This window comes from Larus michahellis, chromosome 2, assembly GCF_964199755.1.
Source record: "Larus michahellis chromosome 2, bLarMic1.1, whole genome shotgun sequence".
Lineage (NCBI taxonomy): Eukaryota > Metazoa > Chordata > Aves > Charadriiformes > Laridae > Larus > Larus michahellis.
This window is the reverse complement of record NC_133897.1, coordinates 7,995,759-8,008,999: the sequence shown is the minus strand read 5'-3', so window position 1 is coordinate 8,008,999 and position 13,241 is coordinate 7,995,759. Positions and strand designations below refer to the sequence as shown.

Genomic DNA, 13,241 nt, shown 5'->3' with positions numbered 1-13,241 from the left:
CCAGGATTGAGTAGGGTGCCTATACAGTCCTTTCCTCAAGAAACTTCCTAGGTAGTGGTCTGCAGTGGTCTATCTGATAGACCTCTACGATGCCCTGCATATACAGGGAAGGACAGTATAGATGAAACAATATTATTGTTGGTGGTTTGATAACCTCAACTGTTAAATTTGTCTATCGTGGTCAAATCAGTGCTCTTGGAAAACTTGGTGCCTTGGGGCATGACTGCGTACTAAATGAAGGTGAGTTGCTTTGAGATGAAGTAATGCCAATGTGACAAGAATTATAGACTAATATCTGCATAAGTTGGCTCAATGTAGCTGTTGCTAAACAATCATAAGAAATGTCTCTGCTTACTAGTCTGCAACAGATGTGACTGTCCTTTAAGATAGGAGGTTTTGTAATGTATACTATGTTTTTCGAGAACTTGAGGATGGAAGATCACAGGGCTTTGTCTGTGGAACATTTCTTCAAGTCAGGTCACTTACATCAGCACTGCTTTTTGTTAGGAGCTTGCTCTTTGGGTAGCACTTAAGCTGTCTGCAGTTACTTTATTGATTTGAATATTTTGACTTCCAGAACTTAAAACAACACTAGCATTGCATGGGTTTGGGGGAAGTAGATAAGTCTGAAACATCTTAAGGACTGTAGCATTTCCAGCATAAGTACAGGAGTTGATGGTACTGTTTTTCATAACAGTTCTTGCATCTGAAACAAAATGTACCTCTCCATACAGTTTGCCTTTGGATGCAAGCTGTGGTGGGCTTTACCGTGGCTCTTCTGTGAGTAGAGCAAGCTGACAAAAGGAAAATCTGGGAGTGTAGGGGAAAATCCTTCTGTGGAAGAGTTGCGCCAAGGGCTAGGATTAACACATAGCCAAAGCAGTTTAATACAAACACAAGCATAATTAGGTTAGACCAAAGCTGAATTTGACTTTTAGGTGTCCAGCTTGGCATCTAGATGGAGCTCTGGAAAGCCTAAATAACCCTATCCTTCTAAGAGCGAACCACATCTAAGAGGTTTTTGGATGTGATGTGGCTATCTTCAAGGTAGCTTTCAAATACTATTTGAATAAATCTAGCTTGTTTTTAGATTCTTTCCTTCTCTGCTGAATTTTATATGAATTTTGCTGTTTTATGTGAACCATTTTGGTGAATTTGACAATATTGAAGTTAAATGGCACTCCTGCATTTTGTCTAAAAGCAATTTTCATACGCTACAGACAAGCGGTTTTATTTGTGATGTGAATTTTTTTTTTGCTTTTAAGGTTGTTTTTTTAATTTTTTTTTTTACAAGATTATTTTGCTTTTCTCTGTGTATTGTGATGGGGTATTTAGTTCCAACAATGGACATTTTAAGAAACAGAATCAAATTTTCTTTTTTTTTTTTTTTTCCCCCTACCATTCCTTTATACTATGGTATTCTTTTCTGGTGCTTTGTTTGTTTGATGAATTTCTTCTGAGCTAAGACACGGAGGAAGAAGATATCTGAGGTGCTGGAGAAGGGACCAAACTGAGATAAGCATAGAAAAGGGCCGTTTATGACACCAGGAATACAGAACTTGCATTAAAGGAGGAAACTAAAAGGCTTTGCTCATTTAGCTTAGTAAAAGGAAAGCCAAGAAGGGATGCGATAACACTGTATGTATGAAAACATCCTGTAAAGGGTGGGAAGGGGGTAAACACCAAGGAGGAAAATTAACTGAAGAACAACATTGGCACAAGAACAAATGGATATAAACTCTTCCTGTATAAGCTTTGAAAAAGTATTCTGGCTTCCAGCATAGTTACTATAGGAGTGAGTTTGTAGGACAGACTTAGAATGCTTTCAGTCACTTCAGGATGGAGCGGAATCGCTCAGTGAAAGGGGTTATGTGGCTGCCTTTAATAGAAGACTCTGAATGCCATAGTGCAAAAGGTGAATGCTCTGCTCTGTACAAGCAGGTGCACGTATATCTCCTGCCATAGTCTTGCTTGAACTCCCTAGTATTTTTTGAGTCAGTTCCTTAAAAAAACCTCAAACAAAAAAACCACTAATGGTGCTCTCTATGGGCATCATATGAGTTCAGAGGAAGATCACCTTTGGGTGAAGTTGCAGTTTGCCTGTGATAGAGAGAATGGATCAATAGAACTTCTAAACTAGGTTCCAGAAAACTGTATCTGAGTACAGTGTATTGAATGTGTGTTGGATCTCATCTGCTTTAGTTAGAAAACTGCTAATTCTTTTTCTGTATAGCTTCAAGCTACACCTGCGATTTGATAAATCTCTTAAGTGGTATATTGAAACAGAACACTTCATAATCTATTAGCGTGCATACAGATTCATATAATAGCAATAGTAGCTATTTAGAAAATGTTGGCATGCATAGGGAGGGAAGGAGAAGAAATTTGTAAGGGGAAACTGGAGAGAAATGAAAATGTAAATACTGAATTGTTAAGTTATTGTAAGTAGTCATTCAGGGTTTGAGACCAACAATTTATTAGACCTGACAAAACTTCTTCTCCAGCAAACATAGTCCAAAGTCATTAAGACTTAAACCTAAAAATTTGTTTCTTCCTTAAAGCATTATATAAATGAAGCTTTGTGTCTTCAGTGGCAGTTCTCCTAAAGGTTAGGTGCTTGCCCTGTTCAGGAAGGGTATGCGGCTTGTGAAGATGCTGTGTACTCATTTTGCAAATGGCTTGTCTTGTGAATAATACTTTGCTTAAGCTCCTTGTTTAGGTTTGATCTTAAACTAATTCCTAAGAGACTTAAATAGCTATCTGTTTTCTGAAGTGTGTGCTAACTGTGTGTAGCAGGACTTATGCTTGCTTTGAAGAAATAGCAAAAGTTCGAATTGTTTACCAATCTTCTAGTATAAATATTAAGGATACGGGCCTTGTTTATTCTTTCATTAATCGCATACCTTAAACCTTCCTGGAATTCAACTCCAGCGTATGTTTACTGATATTAATATTCAGAGGCTTAAAACCATTTTTAGTGTCTTGTGTTTTGTGGCCTGCATCTTGCAATCTTGAAGAGCATGCCTGCATTCCAGACAGGCGACATCTTAAATTAGATCTTTGTTTGGGATGCTTAGGGAAAAATCATAGTGCTTGTTGTCAAGGGAAGATCTTGAACATGTTTTAGAAAATTCTTCAGGTCAACTTAGTCTTTATTGTGGTGAAAATCTTAGAAGCATGATTAGGTTGCAGGCTGAAGTTCCTACCTTTATTCAGAAAACCGCAATGATGTAGTGTTCCTCTAAGTACAAATCTTTAACTTTGACCGAAAGTTGATTTAAGTGATAGTGGGCTGTTTCAAAAGCATGGTTGGACTTCTGACACTGTTTACCAGTTAGTCGCTAAACAAGGCAGGTCTTGCTTGTAAACAAATAAGTTTCTCTGCCTGCCTGGGCAAGAAACTTAAGAGTTACTATGATTAGCTCTGGAATGTGAAGTTTCTTAAGCAGCTCATCACTTTTTTTTTTTTTTTTGTCTGCCTCAAATCTCATGTAATCATTTGCTTATCCACATTGCCAGTGGAGCGCTGCACTAAAAAAGAAGTGTTAACTTCTCAGCCCATTTTCCAGGACTTACTTACTCCAAAAATGAGAAACAAAATTCAGTGCAGGATTTTGAAGTGTGCTATGAATACAAGGAAGATTGAAAAAACAATCTGAATCTGTTTCAGGCAGCTATTTGTTTTAATTTTCTCTTACAAGTCTTCACTACTACTGAAGTTTGAAGAAGTGGAGATATTTAAGCCTTCAAACCAGAAGAGTGGATCTTTTGAAGCATATTCAGGAGCTAATAACCTTTTTTGTTCTTTGCTAAAGCAGGATATACTTATGCAGTTGCAGACACTTGTCCCATTCCATGTTTAGGACCTTTAAGGAAGGAGACTGTACAATGTCCTGAGATTGCTTTGTTCTGTCTAACCAGCTTCTGGAATGCATTAATAGCTCTTTAACAGCTGGGGTGGTTTTTGGTTTGCTTGTTACTGCGCTTAAGCAAACTGTGCTTTTTCTTCCCTATTTCTGCTATAGCAAATCAAATTAATAGCAGGGTAGTTCTCTCACAGTATTAGTGATATTTAGTCACTCCCCTGATTTGCACTCATCCAATTGAGTATTCCTTTCAGATTCCGGTATTCTATGACAGATCACATTAACTGCAAACCACTTATGAATTCAGTTTGAAGATATCATGAGGTTTAAAGTATTGCAACCATTTCTCACTCTTACTGCAAACTCTTTGAAATGTGTTCTGTTCCTGCTTTAAAGATCACTAAGGAGAATGATGAATAAAATGAAGCCCCGATTCTCTGAGACTCTTGCAGTGTTTTCTCTGTGAAATACCAAGCTATTGATAAAAGCTCTTTCACAGTGACTTGTAGAAAACTAAAAGACATGTAGCATGAACCTGCATGCCATTCTGTACTAGCTGATTCGCATAACACGGACCATGAAAATGTTTCAACTTTGAGAGGAGTTTGGACTGGAGTTCATATCTTCTGCAAAACACAGTTGTCATCCAGTCTTGCAAATCCACTGGAAAAAAAAGAAGTCATCTTACTAGTTTTGCTGAGTTATGCAGCTACCTTGTGGTGATTCTACCATATCTTTTCTACATGTAGTAATATCCAAGCTTGCTTTGAAATCAGTGTCTCAAGCGTAGTATGATTTTTTTCATTTTGTGTCCACCCTCTTTTTTTTCTTTTTTTCTTCATCCAGTTGATCATTTTATCCCGAGTAAAAACTGATTAGACTGAACTGTTCTTGACACAACCGTATTGGCTTTCTTCTTTGCATCTGATGAGCATCTCTTGTAGGTACTTTCAAATAGAAACAGGTTTTAATAACTTGCTCAATACATACCTAAGAATTCTGACTGGTTTTGAATTTGTTTGTCTCTCCTTTTGACTGGTACTGAACTAGCAGAGTTTGGAAATGGTTGCTTTTATCTAGATCGACTCCTGTTTACACATCTAATAACCTGCTGTCTCTGCATGAGGCAACTCCTTGTGACAAGGAGAGAAAACATCTCAATTACCTTAATGATCTAAAGTGACTGAACAGTTGCACGAGCTCTGTAATTCAAAAGACATACTAAAACATGTGCAAAAAAAAAAAAAGGGGGGGAGTAGATGCAAGCAATCCTGAATGTTATGTTTGAAAGCGTCTTAAGCAGTTGCAAACAATTCTTGAACTGAAATGTTTTACAGTGTGTTAGGTTTCTTTTAGCTTGTCACTGTTACCAGAAGTGATTAATCTTTTCCTGAAGACTTGAGCAACAAGACAGTGTGGACTTAGTTCTCTTCATTTTTATTTACCTGTTAATGTACCTATTGTCTGCTCTTATTTTGTGTACCTCGACCCTCTTCCTGTTTGTAGGATAAGGTACAGTTTGCAGGGTAGAGCTTGCTTACTCTAATGTCCCTGTGTGCTCATGCTTCTTTAAAATCCTGTTCTTCCTGTCATGTCATGTATTCATGCTGTAATATGTAATTGAATTAATCTTGGATCACTGAAGAAGCTTCTGATACTGATCTCTAGATACACTTCCCATCGCTTCTTTGTATCAGAGTATCTTACATCTGTAAACTTACTATGATCTTTCTTTAGCTGCCAGCTCCTGCATTCCTTTAGGTCGGGGTGGGAAATGTTCAATCTGCAACATCCATATTAAATAGCCTGTGGCTGCATGAATAATACTGCAGTGTGACTTTAATGTGTGGTCTACCAGGATGTTTTAAAGCTCTTCACCGCTTTCCAAAAGAAAAAACAACAAATTTGTCTGTGTCTCTACATCCTCTCTTTTTGGTTCCTTGCATTTGAAATCCTTTCAGCTTGTGATGGAATAGTCAGCTCCTATCACTGTCATCATATTACTTCCTATGTATTAGACTTTAAACCTGTTTGGGTTTTTTCCCCTCTCTAAAGTTGGAAGTAGTCCTTTGCTAGTCTTGGTTGCCATCTCTGCAGCAAAGTTGGGCTGAGCATGTTCTAAAAACTTAATGATGATTTATCTCCTGCTGCTTAGAGTAGGCATCCTTGTAACCATCTCTTCCCACTTTTTACATCCTTTTTTTACCACTCAGTTTTATCCTGTGACTGGTGACATGGGTGGTTATTTTGGTGGAGTATTTTTTCTTTTTCTGAGAAAAGTTTCCTCTTGAATAAACAGAAATCAAATGATACAGTACAACATAACTTCTTTTTTTCTGTGCTTGTCCTTCTTAAACTATGTTAGTATTCTTCCCTACCAAGTCTGACGTTGGTTCAGCTTTTGGTGTCTTGTTTCTTGTCCGCTGTTTCCAGTGTTCTTGGCTTTTTAGCAGACAGCGCAGCAGACTGAAAAGTCATGCCCTCTTACTGCATTATTCTGTGACAAAATTGCAGTTTCTTGTTCTTCTCTCCCAGTCCCTCAGTTCCCATGCTTTTCATGGGATATACCATGTATGTTTTGTCTGTGTATCCTTCAAACCCATCTAACAAATTAGTCATATTTCTCTTAGAGAAAGTAGGTTGAAGTCAAGCTGTTGCTCGTGATCACAGCAACACACTGTACACAGCGTAGGACTGGATTCCTTTTCAGAATCTGTTCCTGTCTGTCCCTTAGCTGAGGAATACTGATAAAATCCTACCTGAACATTTGATTCCTGAAATGTTGTTCTTGAAACTCACTTCTTCATTCAGATGCCTCCATTTCCCTTAAAAGTCATGTTTCGGGGGTTGTTGGTGGGCTTGTAGAAACATCTGAGGAATAGTTTGTGGTTCTTACTGTGTAGTGTCACTGTTGCTCTTGGAGTGGATTAACTATATCCATTCTGGATGTTTTTTCAGCTCTATTAGAGGTGTTGGGTTAATGACTTACACTAGAACTACTACCATCTCCTGCACTGTGAAAGTTGTGGGAGAGGTTATCAAGCATATTAAGGAAATCATTCAGTAAGTTCAGACTGGAGGGGAACTGAAACTTTATAGCCAATTTTGGTGACAACTTTGGGTAAAAATGCAGGCAAAAGAACAATTTGCAAGGTTAATGATGTCTTTTACCTATTGTGTACTCTGCCAAGGGTTATCTATAACAGTAGGGAGAGAGGGTAACTCGTGCTGGCTTATTCAAGTGATCAGTCACCCTGGTGTCTTCTGGCACGATTTGACATAGCTAAGCTGATCTGATGGCTAGCTGCCACAGCAAGGATGGTGTCCTTGTACTGTATAGCTTCTAGTGTAAGCAAAGGGCAGGAATCTGCTTGCCACAGGGCTAGATATGGGAGCTGAATAGCCTTAAAACTGGCACTATTGGGAAGTCGATAACTTCTGACAAATTCAGCTTTTCCAGCCAACTTGGGGATTTTGTTTTGTATAAATCCAGAAGCAGTGTGACAGAGGGAATGGAGCCACAGAGCCCATGCAGAGGGATCAGTGGCTGACACTACTATGCAGTGCTGCTGCTTATGCTGCTGTGGAGCCACATTTTAGAACTGGCCTTTGAAAAGGTGGAGTTATTCTGTATTTGCTGACAAAGGAGTGTTGGCTAGGGATGTGAAAAATTACTCTGTTAAATGGCAGCTTAAGCTAGATGTATGTGAACAGTTCTCCAATTCCTGTTTTCACTGTAATGATATATGTTTGTTGAAGTTGTGGGTTTTTTTTTTATTTCTATGTTAACAAAAGACTTAATTATTTTACTCGATTAAGTGATATAAAAGAGAGTAGTACAGGGTGCTTTTGTTGGTCTAACATCCCCTTCAGTAAAGTTTATCAGTGTAATTGTACCAATAAATTTCACCTAATACATTGCTGTTGGATCAGTTCTGTAGTAAACACTGGGATGAAAAATATCTTTTGTCTCTCACATTTTAATTCTCTAGCATCTGAAATGTGATACTCAACATATTACTTGACTTTTTTTAAAGTAGGAGTGTGACTTGGAGTAACCTAAAGTACAGATATGTATGTGTGCAGTAACTGAAAGGAAGATGTTTTTTCCAGTAACTAGATTTAGTACACGTGAGAATATCACAAAGTCCGTTTCTATTCCCTTCCGCATTTTCTTTTATCCACCGTCTGAACTGGCTGAGGTGGTTATGCTAATAGTAGTCAGGCTGAAGTGTCTGGTGCTGGGAGCGCTTAGCTCCTGCTGCTGTAAGAAAACTCCAAGGTTTTAAAGTTGCACAGTTTCCCAGACTGATGCTAATTAAAAATCAGGGAGGATGGTGGAATTCTTGTGTATATGTGGTTTCTGTCTTTCTCTAAGTTGTTCACCTAGCTAGACAATTAGCTAAGTATATCTTTTACATACTGCTATCGGCTGTTTTTTCCCTTCTTTTTAAAGGGCTTTTAAAATTTGGTAGCTAATTTCATAGTAAACTTAGAAATGTCCGTTATACAAACAGTTGTTTAGGTCCCTAAGAAGGGTTTTTTGTGTTCCTCAAATGTTTGAGAATTACTAGAGCTACTAGCTCTCAATCTAACCACGAGGAGCAGGGGTTCTACAGAGAGCTGCAGAGGCATGATTGTGGTCTGTGGTGGAATTAATGCTTTAAAGCAGATAAGGGAAAGCAGTCTCTGTGGAACTCTGTCTTCCTTTCAAAAGCTCCTCGAACCACAGACTAAACTTGAAATGTGACTGGATACCAGTGCAGAAATACAAGGACCCTAATATAGCTGTAATATAATATATAATAGGAAAGGCCATGATTTTGTATTGTTGAAATTGGGAAGCATGTATGGTCCAGGATCTTGTTGTTGGGTCAGCCCAGTATGAATATAGCACAGAAATAAGGTCTGTGGTTTGCAGTAAACACTTCTGGGGAACTTTCTGTAGGCTTTTGTGCCACAGGATTTGGAAGCTTTTCAGTATGTGTAGACTATATGTGTTACTGCATGTTGCTGTTGTCCGTCTGCAGGCGCTTTTTTTTTTTCTCTTTTTTCTTCATTTGAAGGCCTTGAAATTCTGAGGGGGAAGCTACAGCAGAAAAGCACCCTGCGTGGTGGCAAAAGGATGAGTGGAACTGAAGGTATCTGTAGATCTCTGAGGAAGTTTCCCTTTCATTTATGAGGAATATTCAGATGATAGTTCTACCTTAGAGCTCTCTAAATAGACAGTTATACTTAGTACCAAGTCCCACTGCAATCTCTGAGTCAGTATCACTGAATAGTTAATCTGTTAAAAAAAAACGCTGTGATGTTTTTGTTAAATAATATTAACTGCCTGAAATAAAAAATTAAAGCGTATCTCATGGTACAGTGAAGGGTGGGAGAAAGGAAAGGAGTAAGAATCGCTTGGTCTTAAGTGAATAAGACTGGGGAGTAGAGTGACAGAAATACAAATAGATTGATCTTCCACTCTGTAAAGGATCTCCACCGGTAGGAATAAATAAAATGCCGATGCAGACAGGGAATTTACTCTGTAAAAGGCTATATGAGACACTTTCAACTTCAGGTGTTAAACTGTCAAAAAATCCTGTAACATTTCAGGTGACTTCTGTTGTGCTCTACTAAAAATTGCAGAAAACAGCACTGGGAATTTGGGGGGTTTTGCCTTCACCTTTCTGTTTTTTGCCAAGAAAGGTTTGACCAGATGATCCTTGAGGTCTCTTCCAATCTGGGATTCTATAATTTGGGGAGAGGGGCTGCATGTGGAGAATGTTCACTTGTAAAATAACTTTCAGATAAATCTTAAAGATAGAAGCTTTCATGAGTGAACACCCACATGGAAATACACATTTAACCACTTATTAGTGGACTCTTCTCTTCCCCTGATCCTGCACTAGATTAAGATGTCTCTTGCTGTGAATCTGCTCTGTCTGTGAGCCAAATAACTTCCAGATCATGAGGTGAGAGTTCGAGGTTTGAAAGCTGAGGTTTGGCTGGAGGCAGTGTCCTAAGTCTTGGTCTAGGCCTAAGCTAAGGTGCAGCAAATGTACTCCATAAGGCTTATCTGCAATTGCCTTTGCCATGCCAGGGCAGTCGTCTAGTGCCTTTCCATCTTTCCACTCCTTACAAGAGTTGGTGCAGAAGCGATTTGAGAAAGGCATACATGGGGCATCTGACCAAGGGAGAAGGAATACTATAGACAGGAATGTCAAGGACGGATGGTGCTTAGCACAGCTGCAGCTCTGGTTCAGCTTCCAAGGAGGAGGACTTGCTTAGGAAGTCCGTGATCTAAGAAGCTGAGCTGTAGCATGTAGTTCTTCTAATCTGTGGCCCATCAGTGTGACATGGCTTAGGACATTTTAAGCATTAAGTTAGTGTAACTGGGACTTCTGCAGATGAGGCTTCTTATGCAAATCTAATTTTGGATACCTCAGTCACTTCCTCAAGCAGGAGCAGAGATTTTATGTCACCTCTTGTTCATGTAGTACACCATTGCCATATCAACATCTGAATAAGTTACTGACTTTATGGTGAAAGAACAGCCAGTTGGGCAGGTGATCTCCTATGCGTATCAGAGAAGACAAGCAGAGACTGAGTGAAATTTTAAGTCAAGCTGAAAGGTATCTGTTCTTGTCCATCCGAAGGGAGTACTACTTTGCAGGTACTGGATAAAACTGCAGAAGGTTAATAGTAGCCAGAAAGGATGAGCATTTATCGAAAAAACAAAGGTGACTGGAACTAGAAAATAAATAGGTAATAAAGTAGTAATATCCTAATGGAGATTAGGGTCTTTATATTTGATTGATTGTATTTGCAGCACAGTGGTGGTTGGATACAAACGAAAGCAGCAAGTTTGTCCTCTGGAAGGTGAGAGGAACTATAAAGAAGACTGTGGCCTGTCCACTTGTGCCATGCAGGAAAGACGGGTGTGAGCACGCTCCTGGGATGTCCTAAACCTTCAGCTTGAGAGACCTTTTCTTCTTCTTTGAGCAGCTGTATATACATAATGGACATACAATACCTGTACAATGTACAGAGAATTTGGTTACGGCATCTGTTCAGTAATCCCAAGTAGTTGAAGGCGTTAGAAGGTCTTAAATTTCCTTTCCAACAGACATTTGATGAAGTCATGTAGGCCATATGAGTTAAATCAGTGCTGCTTATGTTTTGCATGTTTAGTTAGTAACTAATAAAGCAGTGCATTATATTTACAGTATAAGGATCTTCTGTAGAAATAAACTTCAGTTCCAGCTGGACAATTGAATCCCTTGTTCAGGTCCTGCTAGAGTTTCCTAGCTTTTTATATGAGTGTTAAACAGTGCTTACAGATAGCTGTCTCATGCTTGTGAACACGTGTAACTTTCCATTGTCAGTTTGGGAAGCAGTTTTGTGGTGCCACCTCTGAGTTGGAAGACAATGTAGGGTGAGATAGCACCTAACAAACCCATGTACCCTGAGAGGGTGAGGATTGTTGAGGTCCAGCTGAAATTGTGTTTGGAGAGTGGGAGTGTATGGCAAGTGAGAGGAGGGCTTATAGGCGCACCTTCGCTGTGCAGGTCAATACAGAGTTCTTGACTGTGGCTGCCATTAACATCCTCACCTGATTACATCTGGCAACATGTCCTGCTTTATAGCTACTGCCCTTGCTATTGTGATACGTTAAATTTACATAATTGTTGGTAAGTTGGCACGATGGTATTGATCACTGATGTGCTCTGCTAAGAGTGTAAATTTTTTTCAGCTACAAATAGTTGCTTGTTTTCTAGTTTATCAACTTTTTGAGGTGTTTCTATGCTTGTTTCTACCTGTGGTATACTTAATTGTATATAAAGTCACATTGTTAAGACTACAGAGTCAATAGGAAGTACAGATGTGGAATTAGAATAGTAACTTCCCTGGGTACATATGCTTGTAGTTTCTGGGTATGTGGGGAAGGTTTTGGAGAACCTGTGTTTCAGTCAGTGTGGGGAATAGCCTTGGTCTGCTGGTGGTTCAGAACTGTTGGACGACTGTCTTGCTTGCTGCGGTAATTTGAATGTATCTAATGAAAGAGGCAGGGGACTAAAATTTGAAGAAATCGGTTTCGTCCTGTTCTGTGGACTGATTGTTGTTGTTTTTGTAGTGCGGAGGAAAGACATGATAGTGCAGTGTCTCTCTAATGGTTACTGATCATGTTAGTAGCCAGTCTTATTTCCTGATGATTTGACTTAGCATTTCAAGTGCAGTTCTCATTGTGTACTGTCCCATGGAAAAAGTAGAAGTTAAAGTAAATAAGGCCTCCAATACTGCACAAAGGGACTGCATTTATGGTTGTAGAAGCAACCTTAACTTCCTGAAGACCGGAGTTCTTCAAGTATCATCTAAATGTTCTTATAATAATGTTTTTAATGCTTAGTGTCTTGTCCCCTCCCTGCTTCCAGTTTGTGTATTTTAAAAAAAAAACAACAAAACCAAAAAACCCAACAAAAATCCCCAACAGCTCACTCTGTCGCAGGGTCATTAAATTAATTTTGTACAGACAGTAGCTGCTTATGCTATTGCAGAAGTTAAAGGATGATAAGATGTTAGTATATTACAGAGTTATATAAAGGTTTTTCTGTCCCAAACTACCCTTTTTAATGTCCTCTATACATGCCCTTGATGAGCCAGTACCAGTTCCCTTTTGGGATCATCTCATAAAGATTGCTTCCCACCAGCATTGTCAAAGTCTGACTGCCTAGTCCTTTCCTTATCAGTTTGCTCACATGGTTTCCTAATCTCTTATCAGTTTTTCCTAGCTCCTGCTATTTTCACTTCTGGACCTGACCTTTATAGGAATATTAATGCAACAAATTATTATTATGTTTTTCTTCTGCTTCCTCCCTGTTGGATTCTCTCGTCTGTATTCCTATGGAACTTCTATTTCACATTGCTTGCATTTCAGTGGGGAAAAGGCTTTTTTTCTTTTTTTCATTTAAGAGTAGCGAGAGTTGGAGATGAAGGACTTGCTTAATACATAGAAGAGACTGCCTGTGTCCTAGAGTAGCCACTTGCAGGGGAGGTCCAGCTTTGATGCTGTAGAAATGGACTAAAGAAGCTGTGTTGAGCCACTTTGTTAAAGTGACAAATAATTTGTCCAATGCTGGGTGATTGATTTTGAGCAAACCTAGCAAACTAGGATTTTGAGTTTTTTACCTTCCTAATATGAAGTTTTTCAATGATCAGTAGGTATTTCAAGGGGGTTTGTTTTTCTTTTTTCTCCACTCTTCGAATGTTTAACACATGGCCAAGTTTCTGTGCATTATTACAGGGTCTAAAGTCTGATGTCTGATGGAGGGGTTAACCTTGACTAAGTTCTAGGTACCTCCTGTAAAGAGTGGAGGGCCAAACTTTTTT

General features: G+C 39.0%; 1 protein-coding gene across 14 annotated transcripts in view; it reads left to right on the top strand.

The window, feature by feature from the left end:
* The window catches only part of PRKAG2 (protein kinase AMP-activated non-catalytic subunit gamma 2), a 236,415-nt gene that overhangs the window by 189,248 nt on the left and 33,926 nt on the right, over positions 1-13,241 (top strand). The gene's annotated exons all lie outside the window — the stretch shown is intronic.